The sequence below is a fragment of the Rhinoraja longicauda genome, unplaced genomic scaffold, assembly GCF_053455715.1.
Source record: "Rhinoraja longicauda isolate Sanriku21f unplaced genomic scaffold, sRhiLon1.1 Scf000881, whole genome shotgun sequence".
Classification (NCBI taxonomy): domain Eukaryota; kingdom Metazoa; phylum Chordata; class Chondrichthyes; order Rajiformes; family Arhynchobatidae; genus Rhinoraja; species Rhinoraja longicauda.
Window position 1 is genome coordinate 21,197 of NW_027602097.1, and position 24,314 is coordinate 45,510.

General features: G+C 47.6%; 1 pseudogene; it reads left to right on the plus strand.

Moving 5' to 3' along the window:
* Positions 1–307: 307 nt before the first annotated feature.
* LOC144591344 (U5 small nuclear ribonucleoprotein 40 kDa protein pseudogene) lies at positions 308–24,314 on the plus strand (annotated as a pseudogene).

Here is a 24,314-nt window from a genome sequence, read left to right on the forward strand (position 1 = left end):
GGAGTCCTTTAACATTGCACAGCCTTAGCCAATGAATGCAGCGAGCCCATCATTTAAATGAAGTCATAGACCTACATTAAAGGGGTCTCAAGGTGAGCGTTTTAGCTTTTAAAAAGTAATGTTAATGTTTTAATTTATTTACATAAGTTCAATGTTTTAAATATAATGTTTTAAAAATATTTTTAGAATTTTTACATAAATTGTGTCCTTTCTGTGTCAAAAGACCAAAAGGGTGGTTTGTGGAGAGAGCCTCAGGTTTGGCCCCATGCAGCCTAGATGCCCCTTGTGGACCCGACAACCTTGCACAATGATCACTGCAATGATTCGTCCAAACAGTGGGAGCCACATGGTTACAAGAAGTTCATATGGCTGTGGACATCCCACAAGAGGTGAGCACAGGATGCCGGACTCTATCATTACTAGTGTTGATGGAAAAGGACAAGGAAACATTAGATCTGAAAGTATTCCTTTATACCAGGCCCAATATCAGTGTACAGCTGCTCAGAAATCCAGCCTTGGTGGAGTAAGTGGTGATACATAATCGGAACTTTGCTTCCTTCTCTATTTCCAATACTTGTATGTCGTTTTATTGAAGGCAATAAAAAATCAATTTCAAAAGCAGGGGAGGATACATATCTGCTGCTGTATAGCACATTTAAGGCTATGGATTGGTGATTTATTTTTCGGCAGGAGAGATTGAAATAAAATATTAAATGGGCTTTTGATTCATAATTCAGCAGCAAATCAATTTGAGTGGATAAAGAACAGGTGACGATAGGATATAATCATAGATTAGTGGTCAATATGAAAGGAAAGAGCTTTTCACAGATATATAAATATTAAAAGGTTAGTTAAAGGAAATGTGAGTGAATTTCTAGTTATGGCAAGTGGTATAATCAATATTATTTACTGTAAGGTATTTTGCATTTATATTGAATGCAATATCACAGGAAAGAAGCATATAGTAGAGAAATTAGATAGGTTAAAAGGTAACAAATAAAAAGAGGTAATTAAATTATTTGTAAGAAAATAACTGCAGATGCTGGTACAAATTGAAGGTATTTATTCACAAAATGCTGGAGTAACTCAGCAGGTCAGGCAGCATCTCAGGAGAGAAGGAATGGGTGACGTTTCGGGTCAGTATGAAGAAGGGTCTCGACCCGAAACATCACCCATTCCTTCTCTCCTGAGATGCTGCCTGGCCTGCTGAGTTACTCCAGCATTTTGTAATTAAATTATTTGATTCTTATGATCTTTTCATGCTATTTGCTATAAGTGTGAGAAAGAAGCATCTGGTTTTGGTTAACTTTACAGAGGTAGAAAGTATCCTAACCATTTGCATCATGTCTTGGTACGGTAATTCCCATGTACTGGAAGGCAAGAAGCTGCAGAGAATGGTGGAGTGGTCCATCAGGGCACATCTCTCCCCATCATCCCACAGAGATACTGCGCAAACTGAAAGAAGTTGGAGCAAAGTGGAACCAAAGTATACAGTTTATTGCTTACTAAGTCTTATTTTGAGAAAGGGGCCTTAGGGAACAAGTGTTAGTAAAACCATAGAATATGAAAAGTCATAAATTTAAGTACATATTGCCACATTTTTTTTACTGCCATTTAAGTGTTGCAGCTTGGGAACGATTAACACATGCTGATGCTTAGACTTGGCTGCAGCTGAGGGATTTTAGAAACTGTAATAATTGTGAACTACACTCTACTATTGTCAAAGACAGGAGATTGATTACATGGGAACCCCAGGCAGATTCTTGTGATAGTTCTGTACAAAGAGATTAACATCTCTGAATAACCATCACTCTGAAAATCACACCAAAGAGGAAGGCAGAAATACTTTGGCCACTACTTTGACATGCCTTTTAAATCATCTGTCAACAGTATCAGAGATACTGTTGCTTCACAGTAGTTCAAATGATATTATATGCCACGGGGAATCTGGACATAGTTGAGATATTCAAGAACTGCTGTGTATTTAATACCTGAGGCATAATTATATCTTTTTTTAAATCTTTTATTCTCCTTATTTAGTTATTAGTATCAGGATTACTTATTCTGTGGAGAGTGTGGCTTTCATTGGTAACTGTGTACACCTGAGTATCATTATTTGTGCCAGTCATCTTGTCAGGTAACATGCTACATTAGTTTCCTGATGATTATGTCCAGGGGCCTAGGTTTTATAATTCACATTTAGCCTGTATATTTCTATTTGTCCATGTGTCTGGTTTATTGAAATTTATATTCAACCAATGGCTTGAGAAACCACTGGGTTCGCAAGACTTACAGAATCAATGTCCTTGGGTATTTTGCATAGCTGGCTGAGCACATTGTCTTTACAGAAATAAAGCTAAGCAAAGGTGTTAAATATGAAATAAATAAATACAATCAAATAGATATAACTAAATTAAGATAAATATTAAGTGGGCAGCTGATATAATATAACCGCAGTCTCACAGCACCAGAGCCCTGAATTCTAACCTGACTTGGGGTGCTGTGAGCATGGAGTTTACACGTTCTCACTGTGACCTTGTGGATTTCCTCCGGATGCTCCCACATTTCAAAGAGTCATAGAGAGCCATAGAGTTATACAGCACTGAAACAGGCCCTTTGGCCCAACTCATTAAGGGTGGCGTACTGGTGCAGTGGTAAAGTTGCTTCCTTACAGTGCTAAAGACCCAGGTTCGATACTGACTATGGGTGCTGTATGCACGGAGTTTGTACCTTTCTCTTGTGACCGCTCAGGTTCTCTCCGGGTGCTCTGGTTTCCTTTCTCATTCCAAAGACCTACAGTTTTTAGGTTAGTTAGTAAATTACTCCTAGTGTGTAGGATAGTGTTAAGTGTCTGCGGGGATCGCTGGTTGGTGCGGAATGGCCTGTTTCCATGCTATTTCTCTAAAGTCTCTCTAAATCCTAAACATTTCTCAAAGTGTGAAAGAAACCCTTTGGCCCAAGTCACCAAAGATGCCCCATCTACACTAGACCTATATACCCGCATTTGGCCCCTATCCCTTTAAACCTTTCCTATCCATATACCTGTCATTCATGTAAATGACTGCATCGCTGTTTGTGCAGGCTAAATATTTTTACAGATAATCATAATGGTATACAGCAGGGAAACAGGCCATTTGGCCAACATTGCTCATGCTGACCAAATTGGTATATTGGGCTAGTCCCATCTTCTTGCATTTGGTCCAGAGACTTTTAAACCTTCCCTATTCATGTTTCATTTTTTTCATAAGATACAGCGTGGAAATAGGCTCTTCGGCCCACCAAGTCCACGCTGACCAGCGATCACCCCATATACTAGCACCATCCTATATATTAGAGACAATTTACAATTTGCAGAAGCCAATTAACCTACAAACCTGTACATTTTTGGAGTGTGGAAGAAAACCGGAGCATCCGGAGAAAAGCCGCGCGATCACAGGGTGAACGTACAAACTTCAAACAGACAGCACCCGTAGTCAGGATTGAACCCAGGTCTCCAGTGCGGTGAGGCAGCAACTCTACCACTGCGCCATTGTGTTGCCCTAAATGACTGTGCCGCCCTAAATCTATCTCTAAACTTAACTAAACTAAAACTAGAATATAGACACAAAATGCTGGAATAACTCATGGGACAGGCAGCATCTCTGGAGAGAAGGAATGGGTGGTGTTTTGGGTTGAGACCCTTCTTGAGACTGATGTCAGGGGTGTGGGAGGTACATAGATAAGGAAGTGTAAGGTGTAAAAACAGGACAAAGGGAATGGAAATCAAGGAACATGTAGAATAGATCATTGTTAGTTGGGAGAAGGTAACAACAAAGCAAACAAAGATAAAATGTAGTCTGAGACAGTAAGACTGGTGGGAGAACTTGGAAGGGGGAGGGGATGGAGAGAGGGAAAGCAAGGGATACTTGAGGTAAACTAAAACTAGTGTATGGGTGATCCTGGTCAGTGTGGACTCAGTGGGCCGAAGGTCCTGCTTCCATGCTTTATCTCTAACCATTGGATGCCCCATCTAAACGTCCTATTTTGCCACATTTGGCCCATATCCCTCTAAACCTTTCCTATTTATGTACCTGTCCAAGGGTCTTAAAATGTTCTTATAGTATCTAGCTCAACTACATCCTCTGGCAGCTCATTCCATATACCCTCCACCATCTGAGTGAAAATGTTACCCCTCAGGTTCCTATTAAATTTTGCCTTCTCACCTTAAATATATGTCCTATTATTTTTGATTCCCCTACCCTGGGAAAAAGAGTCTGTGCATTCATCCTATCTATTCCCCTCGTGATTTTATACACTTCTATAAGATTACCCCTCAGCCTTTTGCATTCCAAGGAATAAAGTCCTAGCCTGCCCAATCTCTCCTATAGTTCAGTCCTTCAAACCCTGGCAACATCCTCATAAATCTTCTCTGCACTCGTTCCAGCATAATGACATAAAAGACATGCAGATTTGTTGGTTAATTGCACTCTGAAAATTTCTCCCAAGGATTGGATGAGAAAGTGGGATAACATAGAAATAGTGTGAACAGGTGATTAATGGTAGGCGTGGACTCGGTGGGCAGAAGGGCATGTTTCCATGCTATATCTCCAAACCCTAAACTAAACTTAACTAAAAACAAGTTTAGTTAGCTTTCGTTGACTTACTCCCAAGTTCATTCAACATATTAACAATAATATTCGTGACAATCAACTTATTCAGCTGAGCTAATTGACAGCAATGCTGCAACAGGCAGGTCCTGGTTCAATTTCTGTCTTTTGATTGTTCAGACTGAGATCAAAAGAATTCTTTCGATCATAATCCAGAGTTATCTTGGAAGATTGACTTGTAATCTTGATGATAAGCAATCATGTTTCAGCAGGAAACCAGGAAAACATGGGAGATATTTCATTAGCAGAGAAGTGGTGATTGAATCTCCTTTCACATATCTGTCAGGTCTATTTTCCATTTATAACAGCTTTCTGAATCTCGAGCTGCATGAGATGATACCTTTCACAACTACGAGGTGCTCGGTGCATATTTGTTGCATGGTTGCTGTTTTATAATAAGAAATTTTGTCATTCAATTTGTGTACAACAATGTTCAGCGAATAAAATAAACTTGTTTTGCTTATGTGGATTAAGGCCTAAATCCTGTTAAATATGCTGAGAGCATTTGCTTGGTCTTTCTAGAACAAAGTTACAGAATCTTATCTGGTTTGAGCCCTCTTCTGTATCTGTGGGAGTTTAATTTTAAATATTATTTTAATTTTGTGTGCCATTTACTGACACATACTGATGAAGATCACCCAAATTTGCTAGTGTTGATAAAAATCAAACTCTGACTGCGGACAGAACACTCCCACAGTTGGCAACAGGATAAGGACATACCAATGAAGCCTGGGATGTTTACAACAGTATCTATATGTCTTTAAAAATATTTCTATTTCTATTTTACTGTGATCAGAACTAAGGAAAGCATTTATTTCATGGTGCAAAATTGACTTATAAAGTTGCAAGATTGCTTCATAATTTCAATATTGACTTTTTAAAGCATCTGAACATTGGACTCGGTTTACTGAAGGTCACAGGGGATTCTTGAAACTGATCCAATTTATTGTCAGGGCCCTGACCTCTTTCATTATCATAGACATAGCTTTTGTTTTAATAATAGAAATCCTTTCCTATACTGTTTAAGCCTGATTTGAAGTATTTTACATTTCTATACGGAATTTTATTCGCCTCCCTATTTAGAATGTTGCTGTTGTATTCTAAAGAAATTCACTCCCATTAGTTCAGTGCATATCAGAAATCATCTTACCTCTTTGCACCTGACAAATAAATCATCTTAGACTTGATGACTGCAGAGACTTGTTATATTATACATTTTAACATTAGAACATCACAGCTGGAGGGGCAATAAAATAAACCAGAGGTTCTGAGTTTAGAACCTTTGCCAGGTGCACAAGTAGTATTTTTTTCACCTTTCCAGATTTCTTCAGTAAGAAGTCAGTCCCTTGGATGGATTTAATTCCTGTAGCCCATTGACCTCATAGGTTTAGGTTTACTAAGCATCAAGTAGTTGCTGCATTTTATCTGTTGGTTTATACTCATTACGCAGAACTAGTAATTTGGTTCCCTGAATATTTTTGCAATTGCATGTGTTACAGATGTTTTGAAGTGCATATTTCCATTCATTATTAAGGAATTCAAGATTTGGCCAAATATGTTGAATTCATTCAGGTAATCAAGGTAATCTCAGAAGACACTTTGTGAAGCTTTTCCTTTACTGTAATTCTATCTTTGAATCATCCATGTCTGATCTTCGGTGTTCCCAAAGGAACAGCAGTTCCAGGAAAATCTGTGTTTGCCTTCATGTTGAACTTTAGCAAATCTGACCTGTTTACATTCAGATTAGGACAGAGACTTCTGCTTCAGCTTTCAACTAAATTTATTGTTCCAGAACCTGAATTTACAACTAGCCAAATGCACATAGCTTCTGGCTTGCAGCTGAACTGAACCTTCATATTTCGCTTTTGATTGACAGTAGCCATGCCAAAACATTGTAGTGGTACTTTGGAAAACAAATTACAGTTCCAACTCTACAAAGAGCAATCAAAGCATTCTGATCTCTATTTACTGTCAGCTGTACATGTTCAGTCTTATAACATTCCAGACTGCTCTGGGCTATCAAACAGGTTTTCAATAATAAATGCATGTTTACATGTAGTAGGTGGTGACCAAACACAAACAGATACATTTCTCCAATGAGAATACTTCTCTCTGCAATTAATCTGCTCACTAGTTGATTTGAAGTACTAACTGCATTTTAGTCAACTGAAGTTAAGTTAGTCACAAAAGCAAATATTGTATGAACTCAGCCAGTTGAGCAGCATCTGTGGAAGGAGAAACAAGTTGACGTCCATTACTATAGAATCTTTTGAGGAACTGTTGCTGATCTGAAACATTTACAGTTTTCATTTTTCACAATGCTGCTTGACAGGCTGAGTTCTTCCTAATTTTCTGTTCTTCTGTCAGGTTCCAACATCTGCAGTCCTACAAAATTGTGATAATATTTGATGTCTCAGTGCATTCACAAAATAGGAAAGGTGTCTGCAATGATTTCCCCTGGATGTAGGCCCCCCTCGGTCATAGCGGACCATGGGTGATGCATTCTAGTTGTTGGCTGCTTGCTCCAAACCTCGACTAGAGCAGCGTTGCTTGTGGCTGAAGAGACCAATGTGAGAGTGACAGTGACAGTCTCTGTCGCAAAGGTCCCCTGTACCATTTTATTTTTAGGATAATGTTACCAAATACATCATGTGGAAAATAACTTAGGTGTTACAATCAGTTTTTTAGACAGTGTTGGATTTACGGGGTATTTTGTTAAGTGAAGTACAATTGCAATAGTTTGAGAATGTAGTATTTGGGTGAATGAAGCATGTACTGACTTTTATATATCTGTCACTTAATTGTTGGTTGGTCTGATTAGTGCCACTTTGCAGTTAATTTGAAAGTTTGCACCTTTCAAATGAGATGCAAGTGATTGAAGAATTCTACATTAGCAAAGTGGATCCATTTCCACCCATGAGTTAATGCAAACAAGGTCAGCAACCTTTAGAAAACAAACTATTAGTGGAGGTATGGTAAAATATAATGTGCCATATTTTGAAGCATTCAGCTGATACAAATATAACTGCAGGGCTAAAAATTGTAAACCTGTATCTGTTGGTTGCTGAAATAATTAGAGTCTGTCATGATTTTCTCATCTCACCTCAATTGTGTTTTCAATCCCTGTGCTTTCAATCCCTGTGTGAAGGGATTAGATATGGGTGGAGGTTTTAATGGGCATGAGAGCTGGTGGGGTATAGGGGAGAGTGTTTTGGAAAAAACTACCAAATGGACAATGTAATGTTCTGGCTGATTTTAATTAACAGGACCGGACTATACATTTTTCTTCCACTGCTTGGGTTATTTGGATGGGACAGGGCAAGGCAATATCAAAGCCTGGATTTGTATAAAGCACAAACTGATATGAACGCTGTTGAGTTAGCATTTTTATTATTAAATAATTAATGTTTCAAAGATATTTAAAATGACTAAAACACCGTTTTAAGTAAAATAATAATTCTGTATGTTACCTATACTATGCTTTTCATTATTTTAGTTGTATCAATATATCAATTGTAACATGAGACTGGAGTAAATGAACAGAAACATTTTTACTTAAGCATGAAATAATTTTAATGTATTTATGAACAGCATTGATGTACAGCGTGATCTTGGTCCATGGCTCCAAGAAAGGGCCAACACAAATAAATAGAGTGGTAAAGAAGGCAAATGTCTTCATTAGGTTTAGGTTTATTAATGTCACTTGTACAGAAGTACAATGAAAAGCTTTATTTTGCATGCTATCCATTCAGATCAGATAATGCTATACATAAATACAATCAAGTCAAATAGAATCAAGTACAATTAATTGAGCAACGGGGAAGATATTGAATGCAGAATATAGTTCTCGGCATTACAGCACATCAGTTCTATAGACAAAGTCCAATGCTCGCAATGGGGTACAGGTGTACCTAGTTTATGGAAGGACCACTCAGAAGCCTGATAACAGAGGGGAAGAAACTGTTACTTAGTCTGGTGGCACGACAGTGCTAGTGGTCTACTTAAAGCAGATGCGGATCTCAACATGGAGTTGTAAGAGGTTAAAGATGTCTGTGATGCCAGGAAGTCATGATACAGCCTTAAGTCTTTAGTTAGGCCGTACTTGGAGTATCGTGTGCATTTCTGGTCATTCCATTACAGAAGGACGTAGAGGCATTGGATTGTGTGAAGAAGAGGTTTACCAGAATGCTGCCTGGATTAGAGGATAAAAAAGAGAGGTTGGACAAACTTGGATTGTTTTCTCTGAAGCGTCCAAAGCTACGGGGAGACCTGGTAGAAGTAGATAAAATTATGAGAGGCATAGATAAGTTAGACAGTCAGAACTTTTTCTCAGGATGGAAATATCAAAGAGTAGAGGACATAGCTATAAGGTGAAATTGGCAAAATTTAAAGGAAATGTGTTGAGCAAGTTTTGCATGCAAACAGTACTGGGTGCCTGGAACGCATTTCCAGGGGTGGTTGTGGAGGCAGATATGATTATGGCATTTAAGATGCTCTTAGATAGTCACACATATATACAGGGAATGCAGGAATATGGATCATGTGCAGGCAGAGGAGATGTTTAAGTTGGCATATTCGACATGGATACTATGGGCCGAAGGACTTGTTCCTCTATTGTACTTTTCTATGTTCTATGTTATTATTTTACAAAAAGCCTTTAATATACTAAAACAGACTACATCACAGTGGCATGGTAATGTTTATGATAGTGAAATTAGTTTCGTTCATCAGGGTATGCGCGTTTAAGATAAATCCTTTGCACATCATAAATGCTTCATCTTTTCAGGTTTCTCATCAATAGGAGGTCTGTCTGCTCGACAGCTTTTAATTTCTGCCGTCCATTGGCCAATCAGTTCAGAATATACTTAGCAAATAGATTGTCTCTCAATGTTTTCTGTTGGTTTTGTGACAGCGCTCCCTGCCTCAGATGCCGCTCTGATCCCAATCACAGTCAGATAGGCCAATTCTCAGCATCATTGGTAGCAACTGGGCCCAATTAGCCGACATAGGATTGGCCACCAGAACCTCTTCAGCCTACTCCTTATTAAGCCCAGGCAATCCAGCCAGTGGGGAGGAAGGAAGTGGGTGAGAGAAGAAGCAGGAGAGAAAAGAAGCAGGAGAGAAAGAGGAAAAAAGAATGAAGGGAGAAAAGAGGAAGGGAGAGAAAATGTGACGCCTTCCTGCTAGCTATATTCCCCTGTTGCAGGTTCAAGAAAGATTAGAATGAAATGGAATACTTTATTGTCACATGTGACGAGGGTAAGTGAAATTCTTTGCTTGCATACCCAAGGTATACAAATAGTGGCCACCTACAGCGCTAACAAAGTTACAAAGTACGCCGGATCCTCCTTTATTCCCCCCCCACCCGCGGTTCCCCCACACCAGATCCTCCATTGTTCTTCCCCCTCCCCCTCACGGCGGTCCCCCCATGCTCTCATCGACCGTGGGTCGATTGAGCTACTGGGACAAACTTGAGACCACAAGCGCCACCATGTTGTCAAGACTGGGCGACCGAGAAGAAGCCCTAAATAGCCAGTGTCTCTACTGAAGCTAAGACTGAGTGGCTGGGGCAAGCCTGAGATGTCAATGTCTCTTCCTGCTCACGGACAATGAGGGACTGTGGCCACATACAAAGATTGAGTCGCCAGGATAAACCAAAGACCGCCAGGGCTGCATCTTCAAGCCTTAAAGCTGAGCCATTGGGATAACCCTGATCGGGATCAGCGCGTCCTCTCGAGGCAAGGGTGATCTGCAGGGAGAAGCCTGAGATCGCCTCACCCTCACCCTCACCTTCGAGATCAGGACTGAGTTACTGAGTTGCCGGGACAAGCCAAAAATCGCCAGTGCCACTGCACTTTGTGCCCTGACGATGAGGCACAGTGCCCACAAGCAGTCTTGGACTTTCTTTTCTCTGTAAAGAAAACATACCACGTACGTTCACCAAGTGTGAGTATTGGTGTGGTCACTGCCATACCCAGAATCATCCCTGATGCCACAGCATATACATAATATTGCACAAAACTAGTCATTGGTATTACACAAAACTGGTAATTTGATGATGGTTTGCAGATATTATTTTGCGAACATTTTGAAGTGTTGCTTTCTGTATCATTTTCAAATGTTACTGAATAGTTTTAGTCTGGCATCATCAATCTGCTTGCTGTAAACAACAAAGCAGCAGAAGGTCAAGCTGAATTCTGATGAATAACTAACTGACAATTGTTATGCGTGTGTAATAGTTATCCATCATGAAACAATTGCACCATATGCATTTGAAACATGACACTTAAATCAAGCACTAGAAAAATCCAGATTCTCACATATTAAAATATGGCTGTTTAGTAATTATTTTTCTTGTCTTTAGTGGAGGAGGAAGAGGTGGAGGTTGGCGTGCAGCTTTATCTGGTTATGAGGATAAGATGCGTTGCTATTAGTGACTTAAATATTTTTCAATTTTTTTCTTGTCAGCATAAAGCATTCCCAGGATAATTATACTGCGATCTCCGCAGCATGATGATTTATCAACATGCTTTGGATTAAATCTCTGGGAATCATTCTGTATCAACGTGCCATTTCCAGGTCCCATGGCATTTATTTTTTATGTGATAACATGGCTAATTGTGGAGAGTTTTATGCTGTGACATTCTATCAAGCAATTGAAGTAATTCTTCCTAAATTAGTACTTGTCACGCCATGTTTTGTTTTTGCTTTTCATCTAGATTGGGAACAAACATACAATGTATTCAGCCCTGCTGTGACATTATTTGCAAAGATCTGATTTTTTTTTAAATTGTAATTACACTGAAGCAGATATTCAATGTTGTCTGTTGTTTTGTAAGAAGCTTTAAAATTTAGGAAAACAGATGGCATACAGATCAGAAAAATAATCAAAGAACAACCAATTTGAATTACTTAATTCACAACCACAAAATATAACTAACTTAATTTTCTAAGAATGTGATCCAAATCAAGGAAGTGATTTTGGTGTCCTGGAAAGAATTTATGCATCAACCAATCCTGATGAAAGCAGAATATTCACTTATTTGTGCCATTCATGTAGATTCTTGCTTTGTGCAATTGAATATCAGTGTTCACTTCACTTTAAAAAGGATATGCTGCCATTTTGGCCTTTCCTAATTAGGTGAAGGAAGTTTACATTAATGCAACTCCTTCTATTCTGCACTTTAACCTGGCCAATTGCATTATTCTCCACTTCCATTATCACGCTCTGTGGAACTGCAAGCATGTCAACATAGACATTGTGGGCCAAAGTGCTTGTTTCTGTGCAGTGCTGTTCTGTTTTATGTTTTAGCTGCCCTCATCTGGATACTGCAGCCAATGACTTATCCTTCAATCTGCATCAACATCTCGAGAGTGCCCAAATATCTGTTTTTGACTACCTCATCCAAATGTCACCTTGGACAATGAATCAGTCTTCACACAGATGATCCTGGCACTGACACCATACTCAGACTTTCATTGTTGTTTTGATGTTGGATTGCATTTCAAAGTTTATTCTTACATCATCCTTGCATCTCCAAATTCAGTCATAGGGATCATCTTTCTAAAGCTCTGCTATGATGAATAATAAAATGGAATTTATTAATAAAACATCCTACCACACAAAACTTGCATGTTATAACTTGTGAACATGGGCTTCTGTTTGCATAGTCCAAGGCCTGGTGGATTTGCAAGGATGAAATCGATAGCAAAATGCATTCTGGGTCTGCACAAATGCTACTAAGAAACAATATGGGCTGTGCATAGGAAGGAAACCCTAAATGAAGGAAAGATTTCCATTTGTGCAAAAAGGAAATGCCATGACATCTCTTTAGCATGAAACCATCACTGCTGAGTTGTAACAAGGAACTAATAGATATCCGTTCATATATTCATATTCATGCTAGGCTTTTTGTATTTTGTTGGAAGGTAGGAAGTAGAGGGTGGGTGAGGTTTGGGGTTAGGGTTAGTATCACATGATACAGGCTTGTTCATAATGATATGCTCCATCCTCAGACTGATACCCAGTTAATGGGGGCAGTCAGAGAAAGAAGGAGCCAGTATAGGTCAACCATCATCATGGTGAAAGGCAGGGGAAGTCATAGCGGGCTGTGTGGTCTACTCCTGCTCTGATTTTCTTGTTTTCTTATGTTCTCCATGTCTCAAAGCTTATTATTGTATGTTAACTGCTTTCGAAGTGTAGTCACTGCTGTCATTGAGAAAACATGACAACCCATGTATGCAGCAGACTTGCAAAAATTACAGTGTAGTAACAGCCAAATCATCAGTTTTAGTGATGTTAACTGAGGAATAAATATTGGTTATGACTCCTACGTTACACATCTAAATCATGTGATGGGACCTTTTATGTCCACTTGGGACTTTAGTTTACCATCCCATCTGTAAGTCCCCTGACGGTACAGTAATCCCTGGTAGGTCATTTTGAGGTCTCTGAGCTCACATTTCCGGGATGGGATGTGAACACACAACCCTCTAACTCGGAGGTGAGAATGCTGCCAACGAATCCACAGCTGTCACTCTTCATAATTCTTCCTGTTCTCTGCCTCCTATCTTCCAATCAATTGCTCGGGGAAACAAATAGTTTTCCTCCAGCACAAGATGCTCTTTTTTTTGTTAACTGGCTCTTATCTTAAACCTTATGAAGTGGCGTCTGGAATTCCATATGAACAGACTCGGCATACATTCCCTTATATAGCTCCTTTGATAAAAGTTATCCTAACTTATCTGATCTGGCATATCTTTCACAAATCTGTGTTATCTCTCTCTGATTAATTTACTTTGTCTAAATGTTAGTTGTGGCCCTAATGCTTCAGTAACATACTCTGGCTATTGATCTCCCTTTCTCCTCCTAGTATTAGCACTCTGTCGTCGTCCCCCCCCCCCCCCCCCCCCACCAGCCCTAAGCCCCCTGCCCATCCACAACTTTATGTAGCTGTTGGTAAATGCTTTCAACTGCCTTGAAATTCCACCTTAAACCCCTCTCCCTCCCCACATCTGTGTCCATTTGCTGGGGTTGTGTAGGTGGTTCTTATAATGGTTGTCCCATGTTTCCGCTGGGGGAGGTAATAGATCAAGATTTTACCTTCTTCCCAGTTTATCAGAGCCTTTTCCTCCCTGCTTCATTGTCTGGAAATGCTTCAGTATCTGCCCGGTTACCTTTCAGCTCTTTTTAGATTATTGTTCTGATTTAAAGTCTCATGTTGGACTGGACTGAACATATTTTCTGTTATTTTTAGAAATTATGACTTCTACTTTCAAAATTGTTCTCGGCACACAAAAAGGCACAAATCGGTTACTTTAAACAAATTTCTCATTAATATTATATGTGCACACTCAACAAAATATATTAGCAGTATTTTTTTTAACTGTTCAATAAACAAAAATAAAAGGAGAACTTGGTTCTTATATTTCTCAAGAGTTTTGCCTCATGTTTTTTTCAGTACTTGTCAACCCCTTGAAATTTTGCTCAGTGTTTTTTCTTCAACATGTGATCTTCAAATTCCAATTTAATAGTTGAGTTGAATAATCCAACATCTATGGCGGCATGTATTGAAAAGGGATAAGTCATAGGAGTTAAATTAGACCATCCGGCCTATCAAGTCTACTCTACCATTCAATCATGACTGATCTATCTTTCCTATTCAACCCCGTTATCCTGCCTGTACCCCATAAGTATCGACATCCTTGCTAATCAAGAATCTGTCAATCTCTTCTTTAAAAATACCCATTGACTTGGCCATCTATGGCAATGAATTCCACAAATTTACCACCCTCTGACTAAATAAATTCCTCTATCTCCTTCATTTGCGCGCCAAGTCTGTAACGTTGTGTGTATTGCCTTACGTGCCAGGATGCGCTTTATTCCCAAAGTGGGGAGGGAGGGGGGGGCTTGCTAGGATGCTGTCCCCTACTATTGGTTATAGTTTGAATTTGGGAGCAGCGCTATTGGCCAGGACTTGCTGGTGGTTATTTCAATGGCTGATTTCATACCTGTGTAAAGGCAGGCGCCAGTAAGCCAGAAGTTAGTTCATTTATGAGAGGGGTTCACCGATGGGCTGGCGGGATCAGTGCCGTAGATGGAGGTAGAGAGAGAGAGAAAGGTGTGTTGCTGTAAAACGGACCCCGCGCATACCAAGACAAGTATTGTCTTTGTTCTCTCTTGCCAATAAAACTGATTTGTAACTAAACAGACGAGTGAGCCTTTTTCTGTTTTGCTAGTCAGATCCTTGAACCTTTTCCCCTTTAACAATTGGCATAGTCGGCAGGATCCGACGAATAGAATAGAAAATGTTTGGTATAAAGAAATAGCAAATGAGATGGCACTGGTACAGGCCAAGCCCCTCACAACGAGCTGCTGCCCTTGGTGCAGAGGAGCCCGCAGCAAGCCGTGGGGCAGGCTGGACCAAGAACCTCGAGTCTTCAAGCTCCTCTAATACCTTTAATGGGTCAGATGTTTATTGTAAACTAGACCGAGTGGGCCCGTTGGGCCCGTCCTCGTAGAGTTTCCATTGTAACCGGGAGGGGAGGAAAGGGGGAGGGTTGGGGGAGGGAAGGGGGAGGGAGGAGGGGAGGGAGGGGGGAGGGGAGGGGGAGGGAGGGAGAGGGGAGGGAGGGGGGTAGGGGGGAGGGAGGGGGGAGAGGGGGGGATGGGAGGGGGGAGGGGTGAAGGGAGGAGGGAAGGGGGGGAGGGAGAGGGGAGGGAGGTGGGTAGGGGGGAGGGAGGGAGGGGGACCTCCCCTTTTCCCAGTACCCCTCTTTCCCCGTTGGGCCCGTCCTCGTAGGGTTTCCATTGTAACCGGGAGGAGGGGAGGGCGGGAAGGGGGAGGGAGGGAGGAGGGAGGTGTGGAGGGAGGAGGGGAGGGGAGGGACGGGGGAGGGGGGGAGGGGGAGGGAGGGGGAGGGAGAGGGGAGGGAGGGGGGGATTGAGGGGGACCTCCCCTTTTCCCAGTACTCCTCTTTCCCCGTTGGGCCCGTCCTCGTAGGGTTTCAATTGTAACCGGGAGGGGGGGAGGGAGGGTGGAAGGAGGGGGGAGAGGGATGGAAGGGTGGAGGGAGGGGGGGAGGGATTGGGGAGGGAGGGATGGAGGGAAGGAGGGAGGGGGGAGTTAGGGGGGAGGGGGGAGGGAGGGGGAGGGAGTTGGGGAGGGGGAGGAGGTGGGGAGGGAGTGGGGATGGAGGTGGGAAGGAGGGGGGATGAAGGGGTTGAGGGGGGAAGGAGGACCTCCCCTTTTCCCAGTACCCCTCTTTCCCCGTTGAGCCCGTCCTCATAGGGTTTCCATTGTAACCGGGAGGGGGGGAGGGAGGGAGGAGGGAGGTGTGGAGGGAGGAGGGGAGGGGGAGGGAGGGGGGGAGGGGAGGGGGAAGGGGATGGGGAAGGGGGGAGGGGAGGGAGGGGGATCTCCCCTTTTCCCAGTACCCCTCTTTCCCCGTTGGGCCCGTCCCCGTAGGGTTTCCATTGTAACCGGGAGGGGGGAGGGAGGGTGGAAGGAGGGGGGAGGGGGAGAGGGATGGAAGGGTGGAGGGAGGGGGGAGGGAGTGCGGGAGGGTGGGATGGAGGGAAGGAGGGAGGGGGGGAGTTAGGGGCTGAGTGGTGATGGAGGTTGGGATTGAGGGGGGAGGGAGGGGGGAGCGAGTGGGGATGGAGGTGGGAAGGAGGGGGGAGGAAGGGGTTGAGGGGGGAGGAAGGGGTTGAGGGGGGAAGTGGAACCTCCCCTTTTCCCAGTACCCCTCTTTCCCCCACCACCAAGCCCCCTCCGCAACGACCCCTGTTGTCCCCCTCCCCAGTCCCCATTCTCAGACCCCCCCCCATTCTCTCTCTCCCCCAGACACACTCTCAGTGCTTTTTTCGAAACACTTGCCCCGGTGGCCCACGAGCATCGGGGCCCAATGCTGATCTGTGTATGTTAAGTGACTTGCAATAAAAAAAAATACTTTAAAAAAAGATAAGTGCTTTTTAAGTGCTTGTTTTGAAACATTCGCGGTCGCATAGTGCTTCTCACTGCGATCTGTTAGTGGTGCTTTTCGAAACAATGTAGCACCCATCTCAAACAAGCATTGGGAGGATGGGAGGGAGGGAAGGGGAGGGAGGGAGGAGAGAGGTGTGGAAGGAGGAGGGGAGGGAGGGGGAAGGGGAGGGGGGAACGGGGGAAGGGGGAGGGAGAGGGGAGGGAGGGGGGATGGGATGGGGGAAGGGGGGAGGGAGGGGGACCTCCCCTTTTCCCAGTACCCCTCTTTCCCCGTTGGGCCCGTCCTCGTAGGGTTTCCATTGTAACCGGGAGGAGGGGAGGGAGGGAGGAGGGAGGTGTGGAGGGAGGAGGGGAGGGGGGGAGGGGAGGAGGGGGACGGAGAGGGTTAGGGGGGAGGGGGAGGGGGGAGGGGAGGGGGGAAGGGGAGGGAGGGGGACCTCCCCTTTTCCCAGTACCCCTCTTTCCCCGTTGGGCCCGTCCCCGTAGGGTTTCCTTTGTAACCAGAAGGGGGGGAGGGAGGGTGGAAGGAGGGGGGAGGGGGAGAGGGATGGAAGGGTGGAGGGCGGGGGGGAGGGATGGAGGGAAGGAGGGAGGGGGGGAGTTAGGGGAGGAGGGGTGAGGGAGGTGGGGAGGGAGTTGGGGAGGAGGGGGGGAGGGAGTGGGGATGGAGGTGGGAAGGAGTGGGGAGGAAGGGGTTGAGGGGGGAAGGGGGGGGAGGGAGGGAATAGGGGCCCCATGCTGATCTGTGTATGTTAAGTGACTTGCACAACTTTAAAAAACTGGCAGTTGCTTTTCGCAACAATGTTGCAACTATCCTCACACAAGCATTGTGACGTCACAAGCTGAAGACCTTGAAAAAAAAGGTCAGAAAAAAAATCATGTAAATTTAAAACCGAGCTGATCTCTCATTGGTGCACGGGTGCCATTGTGACATCACGCGCTGAAGCCCCTTCAAGAAAAGGGTTAGAAATGAAAATTTAAACTTTAATATCTCTCTAGCTTTAAAAAGGTAGCTTCAATTTGAACGAAAGTACTTACAATAGTTGCCCATGTTAATGGTGAATATGGCGGTACAAAAATCGTAGCGCTTTGGCGTACCGTCTAGGAGGAGTAGGGTTTGTAAGTTAAGCGTCAAGCAAAGACGCTTCGGAATCTTCCGTACATACACACGGAATGTTTGCGTACATACACACGGAATGTTGGACCGCAGAGTTTTAGTAGTATACTAGACCGAGTGGGCCCGTTGGGCCCGTCCTCGTAGGGTTTCCATTGTAACCGGGAGGGGAGGAAAGGGGGAGGGTTGGGGGAGGGAAGGGGGAGGGAGGAGGGAGGGGAGGGGGGGAGGGGGGAGGGAGAGGGGAGGGAGGGGGGTAGGGGGGAGGGAGGGGGGAATGGGAGGGGGAGGGGGGAAGGGAGGAGGGAAGGGGGGGAGGGAGAGGGGAGGGGGGAGGGAGGGAGGGGGACCTCCCCTTTTCCCAGTACCCCTCTTTCCCCGTTGGGCCCGTCCTCGTAGGGTTTCCATTGTAACCGGGAGGGGAGGGCGGGAAGGGGGAGGGAGGGAGGAGGGAGGTGTGGAGGGAGGAGGGGAGGGGAGGGAGGGGGGAGGGGAGGGAGGGGGGTAGGGGGGAGGGGGAGGGAGAGGGGAGGGGGGAGGGGAGGGGGAAGGGGGGAGGGAGGGGACCTCCCCTTTTCCCAGTACTCCTCTTTCCCCGTTGGGCCCGTCCTCGTAGGGTTTCAATTGTAACCGGGAGGGGGGAGGGAGGGTGGAAGGAGGGGGGAGAGGGATGGAAGGGTGGAGGGAGGGGGGGAGGGATTGGGGAGGGAGGGAAGGAGGGAGGGGGGAGTTAGGGGGGAGGGGGGAGGGAGTTGGGGAGGGAGGGGGAGGAGGGGGGGAGGGAGTGGGGATGGAGGTGGGAAGGAGGGGGGATGAAGGGGTTGAGGGGGAAGGGGGACCTCCCCTTTTCCCAGTACCCCTCTTTCCCCGTTGGGCCTGTCCTCATAGGGTTTCCATTGTAACCGGGAGGGGGGGGGGAGGGAGGAGGGAGGTGTGAAGGGAGGAGGGGAGGGGGAGGGAGGGGGGAGGGGAGGGGGAAGGGGAGGGGGGAAGGGGGTAGGGGGAGGGGAGGGAGGGGGATCTCCCCTTTTCCCAGTACCCCTCTTTCCCCGTTGGGCTCGTCCCCGTAGGGTTTCCATTGTAACCGGGAGGGGGGGAGGGAGGGTGGAAGGAGGTGGGAGGGGGAGAGGGATGGAAGGGTGGAGGGAGGGGGCAGGGAGTGGGGGAGGGTGGGATGGAGGGAAGGAGGGAGGGGGGGAGTTAGGGGCTGTGTGATGATGGAGGTTGGGATTGAGGGGGGAGGGAGGGGGGGAGCGAGTGGGGATGGAGGTGGGAAGGAGGGGGGAGGAAGGGGTTGAGGGGGGAAGTGGAACCTCCCCTTTTCCCAGTACCCCTCTTTCCCCCACCACCAAGCCCCCTCCGCAACGACCCCTGTTGTCCCCCTCCCCAGTCCCCATTCTCAGACCCCCCCCATTCTCTCTCTCCCCCAGACACACTCTCAGTGCTTTTTTCGAAACACTTGCCCCGGTGGCCCACGAGCATAGGGGCCCAATGCTGATTTCTGTATGTTAAGTGACTTGCAATAAAAAAAAATACTTTAAAAAAAGATAAGTGCTTTTTAAGTGCTTGTTTTGAAACATTCGCGGTCACATAGTGCTTCTCACTGCGATCTGTTAGTGGTGCTTTTCGAAACAATGTAGCACCCATCTCAAACAAGCATTGGGAGGATGGGAGGGAGGGAAGGGGAGGGAGGGAGGAGAGAGGTGTGGAGGGAGGGGGGAAGGGGAGGGGGGAACGGGGGAAGGGGGAGGGAGAGGGGAGGGAGGGGGGATGGGATGGGGGAAGGGGGAGGGAGGGGGACCTCCCCTTTTCCCAGTACCCCTCTTTCCCCGTTGGGCCCGTCCTCGTAGGGTTTCCATTGTAACCGGGAGGAGGGGAGGGAGGGAGGAGGGAGGTGTGGAGGGAGGAGGGGAGGGGGGGAGGGGAGGGGGGAAGGGGGAGGGAGAGGGTTAGGGGGGAGGGGGAGGGGGGAAGGGGAGGGAGGGGGACCTCCCCTTTTCCCAGTACCCCTCTTTCCCCGTTGGGCCCGTCCCCGTAGGGTTTCCTTTGTAACCAGAAGGGGGGGAGGGAGGGTGGAAGGAGGGGGGAGGGGGAGAGGGATGGAAGGGTGGAGGGAGGGGGGGGAGGATGGAGGGAAGGAGGGAGGGGGGGGAGTTAGGGGAGGAGGGGTGAGGGAGGTGGGGAGAGAGTTGGGGAGGAGGGGGGAGGGAGTGGGGATGGAGGTGGGAAGGAGTGGGGAGGAAGGGGTTGAGGGGGGAAGGGGGGGAGGGAGGGAATAGGGGCCCCATGCTGACCTGTGTATGTTAAGTGACTTGCACAACTTTAAAAAACTGGCAGTTGCTTTTCGCAACAATGTTGCAACAATCTCACACAAGCATTGTGACGTCACAAGCTGAAGATGTAAATTTAAAACCGAGCTGATCTCTCATTGGTGCACGGGTGCCATTGTGACATCACGCGCTGAAGCCCCTTCAAGAAAAGGGTTAGAAATGAAAATTTAAACTTTAATATCTCTCTAGCTTTAAAAAGGTAGCTTCAATTTGAACGAAAGTACTTACAATAGTTGCCCACGTTAATGGTGAATATGGCGGTACAAAAATCGTAGCGCTTTGGTGTAACTTCAGGGAGGAGTAGGGTTTGTAAGTTATGGACAGAAATTCTTCGGAATCTTCCGTACATACACATATACATACATACATACGGAATGTTGGACCGCAGAGTTTTAGTAGTATATACTAGACCGAGTGGGCCCGTTGGGCCCGTCCTCGTAGGGTTTCCATTGTAACCGGGAGGGGAGGAAAGGGGGAGGGTTAGGGGAGGGAAGGGGGAGGGAGGAGGGGAGGGAGGGGAGGGGGGAGGGGGGAAGGGGGGAGGGAGAGGGGAGGGAGGGGGGTAGGGGGGAGGGAGGGGGGAGAGGGGGGGATGGGAGGGGGGAGGGGGGAAGGGAGGAGGGAAGGGGGGAGGGAGAGGGGAGGGAGGTGGGTAGGGGGGAGGGAGGGAGGGGGACCTCCCCTTTTCCCAGTACCCCTCTTTCCCCGTTGGGCCCGTCCTCGTAGGGTTTCCATTGTAACCGGGAGGACGGGAGGGCGGGAAGGGGGAGGGAGGGAGGAGGGAGGTGTGGAGGGAGGAGGGGAGGGGAGGGAGGGGGGAGGGGAGGGAGGGGGGTAGGGGGGAGGGGGAGGGAGAGGGGAGGGGGGAGGGGAGCGGGAAGGGGGGAGGGAGGGGGACCTCCCCTTTTCCCAGTACTCCTCTTTCCCCGTTGGGCCCGTCCTCGTAGGGTTTCCATTGTAACCGGGAGGGGGGAGGGAGGGAGGAGGGAGGTGTGGAGGGAGGAGGGGAGGGTGAGGGAGGGGAGGGGGAGGGGGGAAGAGGGGTAGGGGGGAGGGGAGGGAGGAGGGGAGGGAGGGGGAACTCCCCTTTTCCCAGTACCCCTCTTTCACCGTTGGGCCCGTCCCCGTAGGGTTTCCATTGTAACCGGGAGGGGGGGAGGGAGGGTGGAAGGAGGGGGAGAGGGGTGGAAGGGTGGAGGGAGGGGGGGAGGGAGTGGGGGAGGGTCGGATGGAGGGAAGGAGGGAGGGGTGAGTTAGGGGCTGAGTGGTGATGGAGGTTGGGATTGAGGGGGGAGAGAGTCGGGATGGAGGTGGGAAGGAGGGGGGAGGAAGAGGTTGAGGGGGAAGTGGGACCTCCCCTTTTCCCAGTACCCCTCTTTCCCCCACCACCAAGCCCCCACCGCAACGACCCCTGTTGTCCCCCTACCCAGTCCCCATTCTCAGACCCCCCCCCCATTCTCTTGGAATAAAAAAAAATACTTTTTTAAAAAAAGTGCTTTTTAATTGCTTGTTTTGAAACATTCGCGGTTAAGTGCTTTTTAAAAAAACATTCGCGGTTAAGTGCTGGTTTTGAAACATTCGCGGCTACTTAGTGCTTCTGTCAGTTGCTTTTCGAGGGAGGGAGTAGGGAGGTGTGGAGGGGGGAGGGGAGGGGGAGGGGAGGGGGAGGGGAGGGGGGAAGGGAGGAGGGAGAGGGGAGGGAAGGGGGTAGGGGGGAGGGGTAGGGAGGGGGGAGGGGGGAAGGGGAGGGAGGGGGGAAGGGGAGGGGGAGGGAGGGGGGGAGGGAGAAGGGAGGGAGGGGGGAGGGAGGGGAACCTCCCATTTTCCCAGTACCCCTCTTTCACCATTGGGCCCGTCCTCGTAGGGTTTCCATTGTAACCGGGAGGAGGGGAGGGAGGGAAGGGGGAGGGAGGGAGGGAGGAGGGAGGTGTGGAGGGAGGAGGGGAGGGGGAGGGGAGGGGGGGAGGGGGGAAGGGGGGAGGAGGGAGGGAGAGGGGAGGGAGGGGGGGAGGTAAGGGGGAGAGGGGGGAAGGGGGAGGGAGGGGGATCTCCCCTTTTCCCAGTACCCCTCTTTCCCCGTTGGGCCCGTCCTCGTAGGGTTTCCATTGTAACCGTGAGGAGGGGAGGGAGGGAAGGGGGAGGGAGGGAGGAGGGAGGGGTGGAGGGAGGAGGGGAGGGGAGGGAGGGGGAGGGGAGGGAGGGGGGAGGGGGAGGGAGGGGAAGGGGGGAGGGGAGGGGGAAGGGGGTAGTGAGGGGGACCTCCCCTTTTCCCAGTACCCCTCTTTCCCCGTTGGGCCCGTCCTCGTAGGGTTTCAATTGTAACCGGGAGGGGGGAGAGAGGGTGGAAGGAGGGGGGAGGGGGAGAGGGATGGAAGGGTGGAGGGAGGGGGAGGGATTGGGGGAGGGAGGGATGGAGGGAAGGAGGGAGGGGGGAGTTAGGGGGGAGGGAGTTGGGGAGGAGGGGGGGAGGGAGTGGGGATGGAGGTGGGAAGGAGGGGGGATGAAGGGGTTGAGGGGGGAAGGGGGACCTCCCCTTTTCCCAGTACCCCTCTTTCCCCGTTGGGCCCGTCCCCGTAGGGTTTCCATTGTAACCGGGAGGGGGGAGGGAGGGTGGAAGGAGGGGGGAGGGGGAGAGGGATGGAATGGTGGAGGGAGGGGGGAGGGAGTGGGGGAGGGTGGGATGGAGGGAAGGAGGGAGCGGGGGAGTTAGGGGCTGAGTGGTGATGGAGGTTGGGATTGAGGGGGGAGGGAGGGGGGAGGGAGTGGGGATTGAGGTGGGAAGGAGGGGGGAGGAAGGGGTTGAGGGGGGAAGTGGGACCTCCCCTTTTCCCAGTACCCCTCTTTCCCCGTTGGGCCCGTCCCCGTATAGTTTCCATTGTAACCGGGAGGGGGGGAGGGAGGGTGGAAGGAGGGGGGAGGGGGAGAGGGATGGAATGGTGGAGGGAGGGGGGAGGGAGTGGGGGAGGGTGGGATGGAGGGAAGGAGGGAGGGGGGGAGTTAGGGGCTGAGTGGTGATGGAGGTTGGGATTGAGGGGGGAGGGAGGGGGGGAGGGAGTGGGGATGGAGGTGGGAAGGAGTGGGGAGGAAGGGGTTGAGGGGAGAAGGGGGGGGGAGGGAGGGAATAGGGGCCCCATGCTGATCTGTGTATGTTAAGTGACTTGCACAACTTTAAAAAACTGGCAGTTGCCTTTCGCAACAATGTTGCAACAATCTCACACAAGCATTGTGACGTCACAAGCTGAAGATGTAAATTTAAAACCGAGCTGATCTCTGATTGGTGCACGGGTGCCATTGTGACATCACGCGCTGAAGCCCCTTCAAGAAAAGGGTTAGAAATGAAAATTTAAACTTTAATATCTCTCTAGCTTTAAAAAGGTAACTTCAATTTGAACGAAAGTACTTACAATAGTTGCCCACGTTAATGGTGAATATGGCGGTACAAAAATCGTAGCGCTTTGGTGTACCTTCAGGGAGGAGTAGGGTTTGTAAGTTATGGACAGAAATTCTTCGGAATCTTCCGTACATACACATATACATACATACATACGGAATGTTGGACCGCAGAGTTTTAGTAGTATATAGATAGATAGATTTCACCGGAATGGATCAACACTGGCATCTGCAGGATTTGATCGACTTGTGTTGTTTTGGAATGTATATGGCTACTGCGCTAATTATGCTACATTGAAAGGTCACAGAGGAGCAGTGATGGAATTGCATTAGAACACAGATGGCAGCATGTTTTTTTCCAGCATCAACAGACAAAACTGTAGCAGTGTGGGACAATGAAACTGGTGAAAGAATCAAGAGACCTAAAGGTCACACATCCTTTGTGAATTCATGTTATCCAGCCTGACGGGGACCACAGTTGGTCTGTACAGGAAGCGATGATGAAACAGTGAAGCTATGGGACATTCGGAAGAAGGCTACAATCCATACGTTTCAAAACCCGTACCAAGTACTGGCAGCAAGGTTTAATGACACAAGTGATCACATTATCTCTGGTGGTATTGATGACAACATTAAGGTTTGGGACCTCCAACAAAACAAGTTAATTTCTACCATGTGTAATCATACAGACTCAGTGACTGGTTTGACCCTGAGTGGGGTAAAAGGGAACATCACCAACCTCACTGACCATTGGGACAATCTTGTTGGCCATAATATTACGACGTTGTGTGTGCAGATTGGCATCACGACCACGTGGACTTTACTAAAGCCTGTGGGGTGGATGTAA